This window comes from Panthera tigris, chromosome A1 (assembly GCF_018350195.1).
Source record: "Panthera tigris isolate Pti1 chromosome A1, P.tigris_Pti1_mat1.1, whole genome shotgun sequence".
Classification (NCBI taxonomy): Eukaryota; Metazoa; Chordata; class Mammalia; order Carnivora; family Felidae; genus Panthera; species Panthera tigris.
This window is the reverse complement of record NC_056660.1, coordinates 187,619,495-187,636,623: the sequence shown is the minus strand read 5'-3', so window position 1 is coordinate 187,636,623 and position 17,129 is coordinate 187,619,495. Positions and strand designations below refer to the sequence as shown.

Below are 17,129 nucleotides of genomic sequence, written 5' to 3'. Positions count from 1 at the left end.
ACAGCAGTGAAACCCCACGACACCTGAGGGCTTCCCCTCCCGCTAGCCCGGTATCTGACCACAAAAAGGGGGAAGAAAAAATAAGAGGAAAAGAGCAGCTCCAAACCACATGCTTCTTGGGACAGAAGAGTGAGCTGTCTTTTTCCCAGAGTCACGTGAGTTTATTGCAGCAGACTGGGGGTATGTTTCGTCGTGCCCGAGAACAACCAACAGATGAAGCGTCAGATGCCCTGGCCTTGGTGTCAGCAGTCGAGACTTTTTCCAACTCTGCCCCCGAGTTGCTGTGCAACCTCCATCAGGTCACTTTACCTCTCTGGATCTCTTCAGTCCTCATCTACAAATGGAAGGGGTTGGAATAGATGATTAAAGGAGAGTAGCCATACAGTCCTGGCTTGGCCTATAGATCCGGTATAATTATTAATGATAACTTCTTTCGTTCTCTAAGTGACCTAGACCACCTGATAAATTATAAGATCAGTTTGATTTGTCTCTTCCAGTTATAATATTTGCCTTCAAAAAAATTTGTTTTATTGCCTGCCCCTGCCTCTCCCCCACCCCCAGATTCATGCTCTGCCTCACTTCGTGATCCAAGACGCTGACCTCCAAGGACATTGTCACTTGGATGCCTCTGCTCCCTGGTTTCCAGTGAGGATTGGTAATGGGAGGTATCAGCAGATGGGCGTGTGGGAAAAGAGACGTAGGGGCATGAATCCTCTGCTGCCCCCTTCACTGCAACCTTGGAAGTGGCTGCTGCCTACACCCACATCTTTCCTGGGCCTGATCTCTGTGAACCTCACCCTTGCCTGGCTCCTTCAGGCCTAGGGATGAGGGGTGGTAAGGGCTTCCCTGGGTGTGTTGCCTTTCCCAGCTGCTTCCTTAACTTTGCCCACACCTCGGTAGATAGTCCATCATTGAATTCCTTCCAGCCAACTGTTTTGAGTGTGCTGCCTATTTCCTGCCTCACTTGAACAAATACAGATTCTTTAACACTCAGATCCAGTCTCCATCTGGGGCACGGCGCTCTTTAACACAGGGAAACCTAAATCCAAACGTGGGCAGCTACACTGATGGACCTTATTTTCTAGGATGCTAGGAGAGCTGTGGACTGACTTATACCTGATGAATGAATGAAGGGGAGGGGACATGATGATGGCCATTGACCCAAATGCCATTGAGGTGCCACTTTTGCAGCATAATGCATACCTGACACATAACAGGCATTCGATAAATGTGCATTGAATAAGATTTCCACCCCCCAATTTTATTAAGAACATTTTCAACAACACAGAAGATTGTACAACTTGCACAGTGAACACCTACATACTCACGTCTAGATGTTAGTATATTTGCTTTATCACACATCCATCCAACCATCTAATCCTCCGTCCATCTATCAATCCATTCTGTCTTTTTTATATTTCAGAGTGAATTGTAAACACAGTATGCTTTTCTCCTAAACAGTTCAGCAAAATAGTCATTTTTTTTCATTGCAAAGGCAGTTGAAGCTAATTGTAAAACTTTTTGACAATATAGGAGGTATGAAGTGAGAAGAAAATCTCTCTCTCTTCTATCTCCAGTCTTGTTCTCCAGGCATGACTGCTCATAAGTATAATTCCAAATATATAATTGAAACTATATATATATATATATATATATATATATATATATATATACATATATATATATATATACACATACACACACACACACATATATATATATTTGATATTTTACCAAACAAGAATTATAGCATACTTATTGTTTTGCAGCTTGCTTGAAAAAATCAATCACACCTTGAAGTCATTCTCTCCCATCAGTAATTTCACTTTCTCTTAACTCTTTTCAATGGCTGTAGCATTTTCCATATTTTTTTACTTAACCATTTCATACTGATGGACATTCACACTGTTTCTACTTTTTTGATATGGTAAACAATGGTGCAGTGAAAGATTCTTATGCATTTCTTTATTCAATATAGTATTTATTAAGCACCAAGTACATGTTAGGCATCGTTCTATGCTCTGGGGATAGTGGGGGTAATGAGAGAGATAAGATCTCTGTGTGGAAATTACATTCTCGTGAGGGAGACAGATTATAAACTGGAAAACAACAATGAAATTTTAACTAGTTATGGAGAAAAACAGAACAATATGGTAGATGGGGATAGCAGGTACTACTCTACAAAGGGTGGTCTGGGAAGGCTTCTTTGAGAAAGTCACATTTAAAAATTTTTTTTAAATTTTTTTAATGTTTATTTATGTTTTGAAAGAGAGAGACAGAGCGTGAGCAGGAGAGGGGCAGAGAGAGAAAGTGGGAGACACAGAATCCAAAACAGGCTCCAGCTTCGAGCTGTCAGCACGGAGCCTGACGTGGGGCTCAAACTCTTGAACTGCGAGATCATCCCCTGAGCCCGCGTCAGACGCTCAACCGACTCAGCATCCCAGGCACTCCAAGGAAGTCACATCTGAGCTGAGACCTGAGTGATGAGGAGGTGCCCGTTATGCAAGTCCCAGGGTAAAGGCACAGCAAATGTAAAGTCCCTGAGGTGGGAACAAGCTTCCAGCTTGGTGTGTTTGAAGAATAGAAACAGCCAATACGACTGAAGTATAGCAAATGGTTGGAGATGCAGTTAGTACGCTAGGTAGGGGCCAGATCTTCTAAGGTCAAGAAGTTTGAGTTTAATCCTTAGTGCAGCACATCCGATTACATTTTAGTCACTGGGAAGTCATAAAATAAAACTAGCTTCGTCTGACCTGTGTAGAATGGAATGTGAGCAAACACGTTTCATGTATTCGGTTAGCTGCAGCATCGAAAGCCAGAGTTTCGCCCAGGCTGTGTGTGAAGCATCCTGGAAATAGAATGAATGTCAGGGTCTGACAGATGTGTGTTCAAACTCCGGATCCACTGGTACATATCCGAAGGTGAAAGTAGGGTCCCAAAGATATGTGTACACCCATGTTTATAGCACTATTATTCACAATAGTCAAAAAAAAAAGGAAGCAAACCAAGTGTTTATCAAGAAGCGTGGATGGGCAAAATGTGGTATATGCACACGATGGAGTATTATCCAGCCTTAAAAATAAAGGGGACTCGGACACATGCTACACTATGGGTGAGCCTTGAGGCTAATCTGGTAAGTGCAGTAAGCCAGGCACAAAAAAATACTGTATGGTTCCACCTTACATGGAGTATCTGAATAGTGAAATTCATAGAAACAGGAAGTAGAGTGGCAGTTGCAAAGGCTGGGGAGAGGGAGGCATGGGGAATTGTTTAATGGGTATGGAGTTTCACTTTTGCAAGATGAAAAGAATTCTGGAGATGAGTTGCACAATAATGTGAATGTACTTAATACTACTGAACAGTGTGTATGCTTTAAAATGGTAACTTTTATGTAATGTGTATTTTACGATTAAAATTTTAGCAAAAATTCCAGCTCCATCACTTAGGAGCATTGTGACTTGGCCAATTCGTCCCTCTGAGCCTCAGTTTTTGCATCGGTAAAAGGGAGGCAGTAATACCTCCTAGCTCTTGTGGAGACAGGCTCAAATGCTGTCTCATTCCAGTCTCCCTTTGCAGAATTTAGAAGGCTTCCCAGCCCCTCCCCAGGCAGCTGAAAGACCCTTTCAGTGCATTTCAACTGAGTTGCCCTTGTACTAATACTTGTGGATGCTCAGTGAATACTTGTTGACAGACTTGCTGACTGAATCCACTTGTGTAGACATGATCCGGAAGGACACATATGTGTCAGAAGCTGTGTCTGGTCCATAGGTGGCATCCCATAAATATTTATGGAACAGGTGAATGAACAAAGTGGATGATATGCTTGGCTGTGATTGTAAAACAATCTGCCTGTTCCAAAACATAAACAAGATTTTTTTTTCTCATCTGTAACATCATCATTGCTTCAGAAAATAAAGTGACTGAGGGGCGCCTGGATGACTCAGTCGGTTAGGCGTCTGTCTTCGGCTCAGGTCATGATCTCATAGTTCGTGAGTTCGAGCCCCGTGTTGGGCTCTGTGCTGACAGCTCAGGGCCTGGAGCCTGCTTTGGATTCTGTGTCTCCTCTGTCTCTGCTCCTTCCCTGCTCATGCTCTGTCTCTCTCTGTCTCTTAAAAATGAATAAAAACGTTAAGAAATTTTTAAGAAAATAAACTGACTGAAAGCCCTGTTGACTGAGTCTCATCTTAGCATCTTATTAGTTTTCTATTGCTAGAAAATAACTCATTTCCACCAATATGAGTGGTTTAAACAACACACATCTATTACCTTACAGTTCTATGGGTCAGATTCCCAACATGGGTCTCGTTGGGCTAAAGTCAAGGTGTTAGTGGGGCTGCATTCATTACTGGAGGTTCTAGGAATGGATTGGCTTCCTTGGACATTTGAGTTGTTTGCAAAATCCAGTTCCTTGCGTCTATAGGACTGAGATCCTGTTTCCTTTCTGGCTGTCACTGAGGGCAATTTCTAGCTTCTAGCGGCCACCCACATTCCTTGACTTGCGCCCACTTCCTCTGTCTTCAAAGTCCTCAACTCTTCTCCCCTCTCATCTCTCTGCCCTGGCAGAGAAAGGTTCTCCAAACTTTAAGGACCCAAGTACTTAGATTGGGTTTACCTGGATAATCCAGGATATCCTCCCCATCTCAGTGTCCTTAACCTTAATCCCACTTGCACATTCTCCTTTAAAGATGGAAAGATCCTGGGGATTAGGGCATGAATGTCTTTGGAAGGCTATTATTTTGCCTACCACTACATCTGTTATCACTTCAGAATGAATTGGTTTCTCAGGGCAGGTAGTTTGTCTCCCAGCAAAGAGCTCTGGGAAATGAGGCCAATAAAAGGGAAATTTGGATTAAGGGAAGAGAGGTGAGGCACTGGCAGTAAATATGCTGGCAGGCCTGTGAGTGATGCTACAGAGAGAGGTTCCTGGCTTTACCGTATCTAGGTCGCTAAAACAAGAGAGAAATACTCACAAATGCCAAGAAAGTTAAACTTTGTGTGTGGCTTACAATTTCCCTTCAAATCAGTTCTGCCAAGGATAAAACAACCTTCCCCGGCCATGAATAGTCATAATAGGTTTCCCCAAGATTTTCATGAGTTGATTGATGGGTTATTATGGGCTCATTGCTGCCAATAATTGAAAGGTGTTGTCTTTGCTGGCTCGGTGAAGCTTCCAGATGTTAACAGAGTAGGCATTACTTGACGCTCACCCCACACCTGGCATTGGCTCCTATAGTGGGTCCAGCCACTAATCGGGGACCTGGTGGTGTCCAAGGAAGACCTTTAGGTCACTTCCAGAGCTTTCTCTCTAGAGAGTGTACATTACATGGCTCAGATGCCATCTGTTTTGAATCTTTTTCTTTCCCTCTTTGCCATTTTCTTTCCTCCTTTCTCTCTCTTTCCTGCCCTCTCTTCTCTCCTCTCTAGTTTTCTGGTGTTTTAGGATCAAAATAATGAAAAAGAATAGACACAATTTCAGCTCAGGAAATAACCCAAAGGTATAAGCAAGTCTGTACAAAGTTCACTGCTTGACTCTTCCCCATGCTGATACAACAAGTTTAGAGCAAAGGAATCTTGTCTGGGGAAATGAGGCAATGAGAGGTTGAAGTAGCACTGTGGGGTGAGGTGTGGCAGTCTGCTGCTCCTAGATGTCACGGAACCAAAGAGAGAGGGAGGGAATGGCCTCTTCGGAGGCCTCAGGGATTACAGGTTTCAGGTCAACCACAGTCGTAATTCTCCCATACATTGTCCCTATAAGAGGGATGGCAGGATGACTCTGGGCCGTGGTTTGTCCTTGGAAAAGAAGTGTATTGGGCTTGGGCTTTCTAGATGCCACCACAGTGGGATGGGAAGCCAGAGTCTCAGCCTGTGCTAATAGAGGTCACAGCTCTTGGGAACAGGGCTTGCAACACAGAGGAAACTCCCCCTCCCTGCCCGTGACCACACCCTTGCTTCTCTCACACTTGGGCTTCCCAGTCAGACAGCTCTGGGGACGACACTGGCGTGGGATCTTCGAGAAGACTGCTTGGGAAACCCAACAGGAAAAAGAGGTAGTTTGAGCCAAGAAAAGCCACCAGACTTTTCTTTTGGCTTGAGGCATTGTGTATACATTTGAATAATAAGAGCCAAATTAATGTTACAATTCTGATGTGACTGTTGAGCCACAGTGGTGTGCTAATCACAGTTTTCCAGGGATTATCTTCAGTCTTTATGCTAACTCTGCAAGGTAGGCTTAATCTACATTCTATAGGTGTTGAAATTGAGAACGAGAGAGGTTGCAAGGGTTGCCAAAGGCCACAGAGTATGTGTGGTAAGGCTGAGCTTCAAGGTCAGGTTCAATTGATTTTAAAGCCTGTTTTCTCTTTCCCTCCCTCCTTCTCTTCCTTCCTTCCTCCCTCCCTTCCTTCCTCTTCTATTTTCTTTCTGCCCTGTTTGCTTTGTGTCTTTTTAAAAAGAAATACATTGTCGCATATGCAGCAGGAATCCCTTTGTGTCCCTCCCCTGTCTCATTCTCCTCCCTTCCTCTCTGGAAGCAACCAGTCTCTCAATTGAGGTTATCCAGTGGGAATATCCTCCCCACCCTTCATTACCTGTTCACAGCCATAAGCCATCTATAGCCTGGTGTGTTTTAAATGTTTACATATATGAAAAAGGGCTAAAAGTATTCATTTACAGAGGAAAAAAATACAAATGGTTCTTAACAAAAAAAATTCACGGTCTCATTCATTAAAAGAGCAGCACAGATTAAGATCACCTTGAGATACTGTTTTTTAACCTCGTCAGATTGGCCAGTACTGAGAATTTGGTAACTCACTGTGTAGAAGAGGCCATGGGGAAGAGGTAGTCCAATTTTGATTGTGAGTGAGTGAAGTGATATCTTCTCGCTAGAGGGAGATTTGACAGTCTGCATCAAAAATGCAAATGCCCCGGGGAGCCTGGGTGGCTCAGTTGGTTAAGTGTCGACTCTTGATTTTGGCTCAGGCCATGATCTCATGGATCGTGGGTTAAAGCCCAGTATTGGGCTCTGTGCTGGCAGTGCGGAGCCTGCTTGGGATTCCCTCTCACCCTCTCTCTCTCTCAAAATAAATTTTGAAAAAATGTAAATGCACAAAATTACAAGAGAAATTTCATTTCCAGAAATCTGTCTATAGGTATATGTGTACATCTTCAAAAGCACATGTGTTCAAGGTGATTCTTTAAAGTGTTGCTTGTAATAAAAAGACTGGGAATAATCCACACACCCATCAATAAGGGACTGGTTGAATAAATTGTGGTACATCCCAACTAGAAAAAAGAATGAAGGTATTCTCTATGCCAAAGTGGAAATTTCTCCCACACATACTGACTAACAAAAAAGCAAAAGTGCAGAACACTATGTATAGTATGCTACCTTTGTGCAGCAAAGAGGAAAATTAAGCTTATCTGTCCAGGAAGTTTACATATGAAAACTAGTAACAGTGTTGTATGTGGGAAAAAAGGAGGAGGATGAAGGAAGAAAGGAAGACTTTTAAATGTATTTTAAAATATTAATTTTTGAGCAACGTGGATGGACTGTGTTAACTATCCCCAAAATTAAATTAAAAAACTAGAGTGGCATTATACAGTATAAGTCATTCTGCATAACATTTTCCAGTCTGGTTTATGTTATTGAGGCCTATCCATGTGGTCATGACCTTGATCTTTCCATGAATTATGCTGCCTTGAACTGTAGAGTCTTACCGTTGGAGGTCACCCAGCTCCTTACTTTCATGTTACTGGAAAGACACACGAAGGTGCAGGAATGGCAAATGGCTCCCCCAGGCCAGCCCAGCAGGTTGGTGCCAGAATTGGGGTTGGCCTCAGATCTTGCAACCCTGGCTGGGAGTCTGGGGCTGCCTTTCTTCCTCCACCCCCCAATGCCAAAACCACCTCCTGATTCTTACTAAGAGTTGGTAATATTATGTGTTATCCTTTCCTAGGGATATTTGCCTTTTAAAAACAAAACAAAGATAAACAACCACATCAAACACAAAACAGTGATCACCGTTTTATGCAATAGAGGTTATTTGGGGTGAGGGAAATGGAAGGGGGCACACGAATAGCCGTGGTGTTGTTAGCCAGGGTTGGAATAAATTTTATAGTATCTCTTTTCCCATTTCTTCTCTGTAAATAAATAAGCAAATAAATAAAAGAAAAGAAAAAGAGAAAGGCGAAAAAAACAGAACAACTAGGTCATCACTCTTTCACTTGTATGGTTGGTTCTGCCTTGAGCTCAGGAAGGAACTAATTTGTGGCTTGAACTGGCAATAACATTGTGGCAAATATTGTTAATGTAACAAAATGCTATTAGTCTTTTTGTTGCCATAGAAACAGTCAAGGCACTCATAAATCCCCTACAGTGAATGAGACCTCTGCAGGTCAAGTCCCCTGGTCCTGCCATCATGCAGGACCCCATTAACCATCCTGACAGGGGAGGACCTTTCAGGATTTACCTTGATAAATAACCCCATTCCTTAGGAAAGCACTAGGTCACGAGTGGTAAGGATACAAAAATTCAGGTGGTTTCACTTCAAATCTAATAACATAGATGGGTTTTTCCCAGAATTTTATACTAAAACATTTTAGCAGTGAAGGAGGGGGAATAATGTGGAGAGGTCCTACCTAAGCTTGGAATTTGGGTCACATTTGGGATTTTCAGTCACAATTTCATGCAAATGCTAGATTCCATTTTGTAAGATAAATGTGTTTGCTTTAAGGTACACATTTATATTTCATTAACCGTTTTTCCTCTTCCCCATTCTTCAAATTGATGCTGCAAGAAGATACACTGTGGTGATCTGTGGCTTTGGATATCTCCTGCCTGGATCTTGGCAGGGATCTTTGTACACAGAGATCAAGTTTGAGAAGCATGGATTGGCCAGAAGTTGGAAACTGATTTTGTAAAGAGCCAGACAGTACATTTTTAGGCTTTGTGGGCCACGCTGTTTCTATTAACAACTATTCAACCCTGACATTGTAGTCTTTTAGTAAAAGCAGCCATAAACAATATGTAAATGAACTGGCATGGCTATGTCCCAATAAAACTTTATAAAAACAGACAGATTTGGCCCATGGCCTAAATCTGGCTTGCGGGTTATAGTTTATTAACGCCTTAGATGAGACAGTACATGCCCAGGAGTTTATAAAAAGGAAATATTTTCAGCTAGAACAAATAAGAAAGAAGAATGGGAGTAGAAATTCCATTGACCCTTGAAGGCCACCTGTTATTTCAAAGACCAGAGAGGAAATGATAACATTATAGGCAGGAGACCAGTGTAATCAAAGGCAAAATTTTTAGGTTTATGTGTAGGTGGGGGACAGGGAAGACAGTAATTAGATCAGTTTGGCTGCAGGAAGGAATTCATGTCCAAGAGAAGCATGCTAAACCATTAGGCCTGGAAGGGACCTTTCTGATCATTTTCTTCTCATTTTACAGATGGGGAAATTGAGGTCAGGAGAGATCTCAGATCTGGAACAAGGCTGGAGAGCGGAGTGCCTTGAATACTAAGCTAAGGGATCTCAGCTCTGCAATGCGGACCAGTGATGTTTCAACATTTCCTCATTTGAATGCTTATTCATTGACCCACTTCCTACATGCCATGTGACCAGATGTCCCAAGAAGAGTTCCTTTGGGATGAAGTTAATTCTCATCCTTTGTATACCATTGTGAAATAGCACTGCTGAGATGGTGACAAGACACATCTGAAGCAATCACCTAGACGAGTGCCAAGGATCCAAAAGCTTTAGCTTCTCATCCTGCTGTTAACTTGTTCTGCTAGCCCAGACGGAATCCTGAGCTCTCCTATAGTTAAACAAGAAGCATTCATCCTCAGAACCAGTGGCTCTGGCCCCTTCTCCCACCATGAACTCGATGTAATAAGTAACCAGAGGATACTGGAGTAGGAGGTGCCACAACCTTGTGTGACTCAGATACTCGTTCATTGATTTTTCCCTACTAATTATTGAGCACTTCAGATGCCCTGGGTGTTGAGGATAAGCAATAAAGAGGTAAGCAGGCAGGCTTCTGCCCTCATGGGGCTCACATTCTAATGGTGTGAGGAAGGGAACATAAACAGCACACAAGTAAACAAAAAAGCAAACAAAAGAATTTCAGTTGTAGATAAGTGCTTCCAGCAAAATTGAACAGGGTGTCACGTTAATGGCTGGAGGGACTATTTTTTTGAGGAGAGACCTGAAGGTTGAGAGGAAAGCACAGGGCACTCCAGGCAGGGGGCAGAGTAGGAAGAAAGACCCAGAGTGTGCTGTTGGAGGAACAGAAAGAAGGCCTGAGTGTCTCCAGGCTGGTGGGTGGGGAAAGAGGGATAGGAGACAAGGAAAAAGAGACAATGTAAAGAAATGGATGAATTTTAATCTGGTTGATTATGTGACTCAACTTGGTCTCTCTCTCTCTCTCTTTCTCTCTCTTTTTTAATGAATTCTCTTAAACCCATTGAGAGAAATGTGTGAAACAATATCTGCCCTTGTTTTTAAGAGGTGATTTCTGAATATATCGTTCTTGGCTGTCGCCTGACTTCCACCAGCTGCCATTGCCATCTCAGCTCTAATTGTCAGTCTTTTGTAGGTGACCTCTGTTTTCTCTGCCGCTTTGATAATATCACATCTTTGTTGTAGTGCTCCTTAGTTTATCTATAAATGTGCTCAGGTGTGGATTTAATCTTATTCATTCTATTTGGGGTTTGGTGGGGAATCCTCAGTCTGAAGCTTAGTTTCTTTCACCAGTTTTGGAAAATGGAAACCTATTAACTCATTGAAAATTTCCTCTCTTCCACTCTTCCTATTCTTTTCTCCAGTACTTTAACAAGATGCATGTTAGTCCTTCTAAGTCTGTCATCCATTATTCTTGACATACCTTTCCTATTTTACCTCTTTTAGTCTAGTTACTCTGTGCTCAAGTTAGAATCATTTCGGATATATAGTCACATTTATCAATTCTCTTCAGCTGCACTTAACATTCTGGTTTCTATTTTTAAAAGAGCATCCAGGCTGTTACTTGGAGAATGATTTGGAGGGATTATGAGTAGAAGTAAGATAATTGACAAGCCCAGTCCAGGTGGGAAATAATGGTGGCCTCTATCAGACAGTAGCAGTGGTGACTGAGAGCAGTGACTAGATTCAGGATGTATTTTGGAAGCAGAAGAAACAGGACCCATTGAGTGATTGGATGTGGGGGTTTGGATGGTCCTGCTGGTGCTATTGGCGAAGTGAAAAGCAGAAATCAAGGATAACTCATGGGGGTTGGCACTTGAACAACTAGTAAATGGTGGTAGTTTTTTGTTGTTGTTAAGATTGGAACAGTGGGGATGAATGGTTTGAGTGGGGAGTGTGGTCAGTCCATAGGTCCATCCTGGGTGTGCTGGAGTGGAAGATGCATTTGAGGCCTCCAGGAAGGGATATGCAGTTGGCAACTGGAGGTACACTGGTTCTGCGTCTCCAGTTAAAGGGTTGGCATTCTCTCTAACACCCAAATAACAATTGTTTATGACAATTTGCATGACCACACATTTTGTATCTCCTCCCCGGAATTTCTGGGGCTCCTTAAAGAAGATCTGTTAATTCCCTGGACCCATCCTGGTTTCTGCCACTAGGCATTCTGTTCCCATCTCTGCTCAACCTTGTGACACCATACGGCTTCTCTGCCCGAGACTGGACATGTTTAAGGGAACTGATACATGTTGTCAAATAGCTCTTCCCAGAGATTGTGCCACTTATATTCCCATCAATAGAGAAGGCGTGTCCATTTCCCCACATTCTCACTAGTATATGTATATATATATATATATATATATATATATATATATGTTTTAAAGTTTATTCATTTTATTTTGAGAGAGAGAGAGAGAGAGCAAGCACATGAGCGGGAAGGGGCAGAGAGAGAGGGAGAGAGAGAATCCCAAGCAGAGTCCACGCTCTCAGCACGGAACCAGACACGGGGCTCGATCCCACACACTGTGAGATCATGACCTGAGCTGAAATCAAGAGACGGATGCTAAACTGAGTGAGTCACCCAGGCACCCCACACTTTCCAACTTAATAGATGATGGAGGGTGACACATTTCAATTTGTATTGCAAACATATGCTTTAAACAATAATGTACGTCTATAGATTTCAACACTCCAAATCATTCAAGCACTCATAATCACACATAATCATGCAGGAATTTTAGGCTGCAGATAACAGTGCTAGCTGAGAAGTGCCACTCCACACCAGGCTCTGCAGTTGTGGTACCTCTTCTATCCCCCATGGCATCCTGATGCAGTGTTATTATTATTTTTTTAAATTTTTTAATGTTTATTCATTTTTGAGACAGAGAGAGAGTGAGCATGAATGGGGGAGGGACTGAAGGAGGGAGACACAGAATCCAAAGCAGGCTCCAGGCTCTGAGCTGTCAGCACAGAGCCCGATACGGGGCTCGAACCCACAAACCGTCAGATCATGGCCTGAGCCATGTACGCTTAACCGACTGAGCCACCAGGCACCCCATGGTGTGTGTTATTATTATCCCTCGTTTTCTACATGAGGAAACTGAGGCCAAGGGAATAAGTAACTTGTCCTAATGGTAGGGCTGGGATTGACATCTTAGGTCAGCGGGAATGCACAGCCCGAGCTCCTAAGCCTTGCCCTCCTCTCTTCTCCTGCCCTAGGAGGGATGCTGGCCCAGAACTGCTCCTTGCCCAGGACAACAGCATTAATCAAATTCCTTCTGGAAATTATTTTCATCTCTTAACCACCCCCTCTCTCCTTCCTGCTTTTTTCTCCCAGGTTTCTAGATCCTTCTGGGGTTGACATGTGGGCAGTATAATCTTCTGTGATCCTACCTCAGCGAAAACATCCCAGTCATCTGTGGGCAGAGGTAACAAAGGCCATGAAACTTCTGCAGGTTTAGGGGTGGAGAGGGACCTCCCTGCTGGGGGCCCATCTCCTCTGCCACCTCTTTCCTGTCATACAGCAGTGAGGTAAATTTTATTTTTTCCTGATAATAATAATGAGATAATATATATTTAGGGCCTACTATGTGCTTGTGTCCTGTTGTAAGCACCATCATTCCCTGCAACTACCCAATGGCATACTTACCATTGTAAATGTTGTATGTGCTTATTACGTAAACTTTGAATAATAGAGCACCTAAGGACTGCCATGGCTAAGATCATGGTGTGTTCCTTTCTCATATTCTTTCTTGGCTTAAGTAGCAGTAAAGTTATACATGTTCAACTATACACTTTTGAGAGAAGAGGGAAGGAAACCAAAGAATTTTAGTGGATGCGCTGGAGTGAGCATGAGATGGGAACAGAGGGGGATTCTGCTGTTCCCTCCTTAGACCTCAGCTCCTGGGCCTCTCATCATGTGAGTGTCTCACCACATAGGCTGTGGGTCTAGGTTTATTAAAGAGATGTGTTGGGGTTCAACATGGCACCTCATTGGGACCAACTGCTTCCGCTGATGGTCACACTAGGAGTCAAAGATCCATTGAGCATTTAGGGAAGCACTGGCTGATGAAACGTACTGAGAAATGTGCATCTCCCATATGGTATCATGCTAAGGGGTTTCAAGGGTATATCAACTTTTGATATTTCTACGCAGAGAACAAACCTGACAGGCTAACAACCCCTGTACAAGATGCCACTTTTTGGAGCTGAGTCACCCTGTACTTTGAGGTTTAAATCAAAGTGACTTAAGCTCTTTATCCTATTTTCTTTAAACCTTATCCTACTTGCTGGGATGTCTAATGTCCTCCCCCAGATTTCTGTCATCTCTGAAGTTGACATTGTTTTGGTTCGTGCTGGTTCTGGGTTTCTGCCTATGAGGAGCTCTGGGTTCACTTCTCCCATGAAGGGACCACACACTACCCTGCCCCCTGCATGGAGCCTGGCATGGAATTTGACTTCTACTTTTTGTTTTCACCGGCCCTTCTCCTGAGGAGTGTGTGCTTAGTAGACTTAAATCAAGGTGTGCAGATTTGGGAAGGATTTTTAAAATTCCTAATAACACCAACAGATTAAAATTATTTTTTCTTTCACAATTTCTGAGCCATGAACCAGCAGAGTACCTGATGCTGTTGAGGCCTGGAGAAGGAGGCAGGAGATTGGGGCCTGTAGCCTCTCAGGTGTGACAGGATGCGTCCGTTCCCCCCTGGGTTGACAGAACACCCTGGGAAGCAGGACTACACTTGCCATTATCCCTAAGTGGGTTCTGAGTGGATGAGATGATCATAGTAAAAGGGGAGTGAGGGGTGGACTGTCTCTGATTGGGGAGAGAAAGGAGGGAAGCAGCTAGAGCCCAAGCTGGTGCTACATACCAACACCTATATAGGGGGATGGCCCACACACGTAGGGGTGGCCTCACAACACTCCACAACGAAACCAATGTGTGTTCCCCATGAGACGAAGCCTCACAGAGAGAGCCAAAGGCCAGTCCATGTCATTCAAGGAAACAACAACCCATGTAATGAAGTGGACCAGTCCCTCACCAGGGGCAGCTAAGTAAGGGGACACCTCAGCCCTTCCATCCTTCTGTCCTGCTTCCACACCAGAGGACATGTGTGGATGAGACAGGGTGGTGACAACAGACCCTACTCCCCTCCCTGCCAAGCTCCTTAGAGACACAGGTCCAGTGTTTGTGTATGTGTTTGGGGTTGGGGGCAAACACTGTCAGGGGACGATGGGAAGAAGAGAGTCATTGCTTGAAAATAAGTTCAAAATGTGAAGGAGTAACCCCTAATAACTGGAAATAAGTGGTATTGGACTAAGATGATGGTAAGCATTGCTAAAGAGAGTTTGAGAGCACATGGTGGCACTTTTGTGTTTGAAACTCTGTTCCTTAATAAACTGGATTCCATCGTAGTTATTGGGCAATGGCCTTTTAAAGATTCAATTTTCATAGCCAGTATGCCTTTCCCCAGCTGCTTGTATCTGCCCACTTCATGTGACAACTTTTTTCAGGCCTGGAGGGTGCCATCTCAATACATTGGCCATTGAAGGTGATGATCCAGGGGAGAGAAAGGAGGATGTCCCCAGAAAACCTTGCAGGCTCAGTAATTTGTATGGGAGTGAGCAAGAGGGTGTGATTGTCCCCTCTTACCTCTGGGGGTAGGAAAATGTTATGTTCAGATCGGGTGTGTAAGAATATCAGGCCTTTTTAACCCACATTTACTGCCAAATCCTTCCCTTCTGAGTCCGAGTCACCGTTCCAGCCACCTGCTCCTTGTGGCCACCTGGGAGTTCTAAAATCATGGAGTCTAGGATATCATCCTCACTCCCATCACTTAAGGCACAGTTGTGTCTGTAGAGCAGAATGAAGTAGAGAGAGAAAGTAATATTGAGGGCTGAGAGGGAGGAGGGACTCAGAAAGATGGGCTATTTGGAAATGAAAACTGCCTTGGATTCTATCATAGCCTCTGTTCTGAGAACAAGAAGAGGAAGAGAGGCTGACAGGGGAGGTTAGTTTTTAGCAACTGTTTTAAAATTGACAACAGAGGAAGAGAGACCAGAACCACAGACAAAGTTAACATTTTGCACTTCAGCATCGTTTGATCTTTCAAAAAGTCCCCAATCTTCAGAGGGGTTGTCCCTGGATAAGAGGTTCTGTTCTGAACTGGAGGAAGATTTTGGTGAAACAGGGATGGAGTTTATGGTCCCTTCCCCAAATCACTCCCTATCAGCATCCCATAATACTGGAAATCCCCGGGGTTAACTTTGCTTTCCTTCTGGCCACACTTATGAAGCTCATTTAATGCATTCCATAGTGGTGTCTCAATTTATAGATGAGCTAATTGAGGCTTGGATAAATTAAACAGTGGAAACTCATACAGCTGGTAAACCACACATCTCAAGATTGAAGCTCAGGCTTGTTTGATTCCAGACTCTGTCACACCAGTGGCCCCACTATATGTTCACTCTTATAGGATCGGGACCTGCTCTGTCAACTCTGTTACGTGGTTTACTGACCAAGGTAACCAGGAGATCAGCCTGTGGAGTTTGGGGGTCAGGAGGGCTTGAGTTTGAGTCTTGACTCCATCATTAATCAGTTGTGTGACTTTGGAAACTCAGTCTCTTCAGTTCACTCAAAAGGAGGCTGGGCTATGAGAAGTCCAACAAAGCACATGGTAAGCATTTTACTGGATTACTGTTAATTTTTTAAAGCTATATATTCTTTGGCCATGAACAAGCAATGAAAGAGAACAAACAATGATCAGAATGATAGCTAACATTTATTGAGTGCCTAGGATGGATTAGACACTGTTGAAAGATCTCTCCGTGTACTAAATTAATTCTCTTCACAATCAATGAGGTCTGTACAATTAACGTCAGTTAAGAAGCACATCCAGCCACAGGTAGAGGAGTCAGGATTTGAATCAAGGTGGCTGAACTTGAGCGCTTGCACTCACCAGCAGGAGGTAAGCTTCGTGTGGGCCTTCTTGGGAAGTTGGAAGCAGAGGGTGATGCTTAGGGAGGGTGAATAGGAGGCTTTGGTCCTGGGGGCAGCATGTGGGCTTTGGGCTTTGGGAAGAGGGCAAGACAGGATGACCATGGACATGGAGTTGGGTGTTTGAGACAGCTGTCACCTGTGGAATCTTGAAGACTGAATTCTAAGGTGAATCACACTGTCAGAGCTTCTGTTTCCTTAGAGATGGTCTAGACTCATCTCATGCTCTTTTAAACTGTGCCCTGTGGACCCTTAGAGTCCTCCAAGGAGTGGGTAGATGGGGTCTTAGGTGGGGGCTCAGCACATGGGTCTTTAAGACCCTCTTCCTTGCTTCAACTAGAGCGATTTCACTTTTTTTTTTTTTTTTTTTTTTTTTTAGGTACAACTTACATACAGCAAAGCGCACAAATCTCATGAGAAAGCTTGATGAGGTTTTATATATGTATACATCCAGGTAGCCATTACCCAGATCAAGGTAAAGAACATTCTCTGCTCCCCGGGACAAGTTCTCTGCTGTCCCCTCCTAGTCAGTGCCCTCACCAAAGATAACCACCTTCTGATCTTTCCTGTTTTTGAACTTCATATAAATAGAATTATAAAGTTCATGCTCTTTTTGTGTCTGGCTTCTTTCACTCAAAATTATATGGAGACATTCATCCACGTTTTGGAGTGT

The 17,129-nt window shown here is 43.5% G+C and overlaps 1 long non-coding RNA gene across 1 annotated transcript; it reads left to right on the top strand.

Moving 5' to 3' along the window:
• The first annotated feature begins 5,970 nt into the window (after positions 1–5,970).
• LOC122240476 lies at positions 5,971–16,827 on the top strand. The gene is made up of 4 exons (XR_006220264.1): positions 5,971–6,047; positions 9,452–10,023; positions 12,797–16,136; positions 16,322–16,827. It is a non-coding gene; the product is annotated as an uncharacterized LOC122240476 (long non-coding RNA).
• Positions 16,828–17,129: the final 302 nt, after the last annotated feature.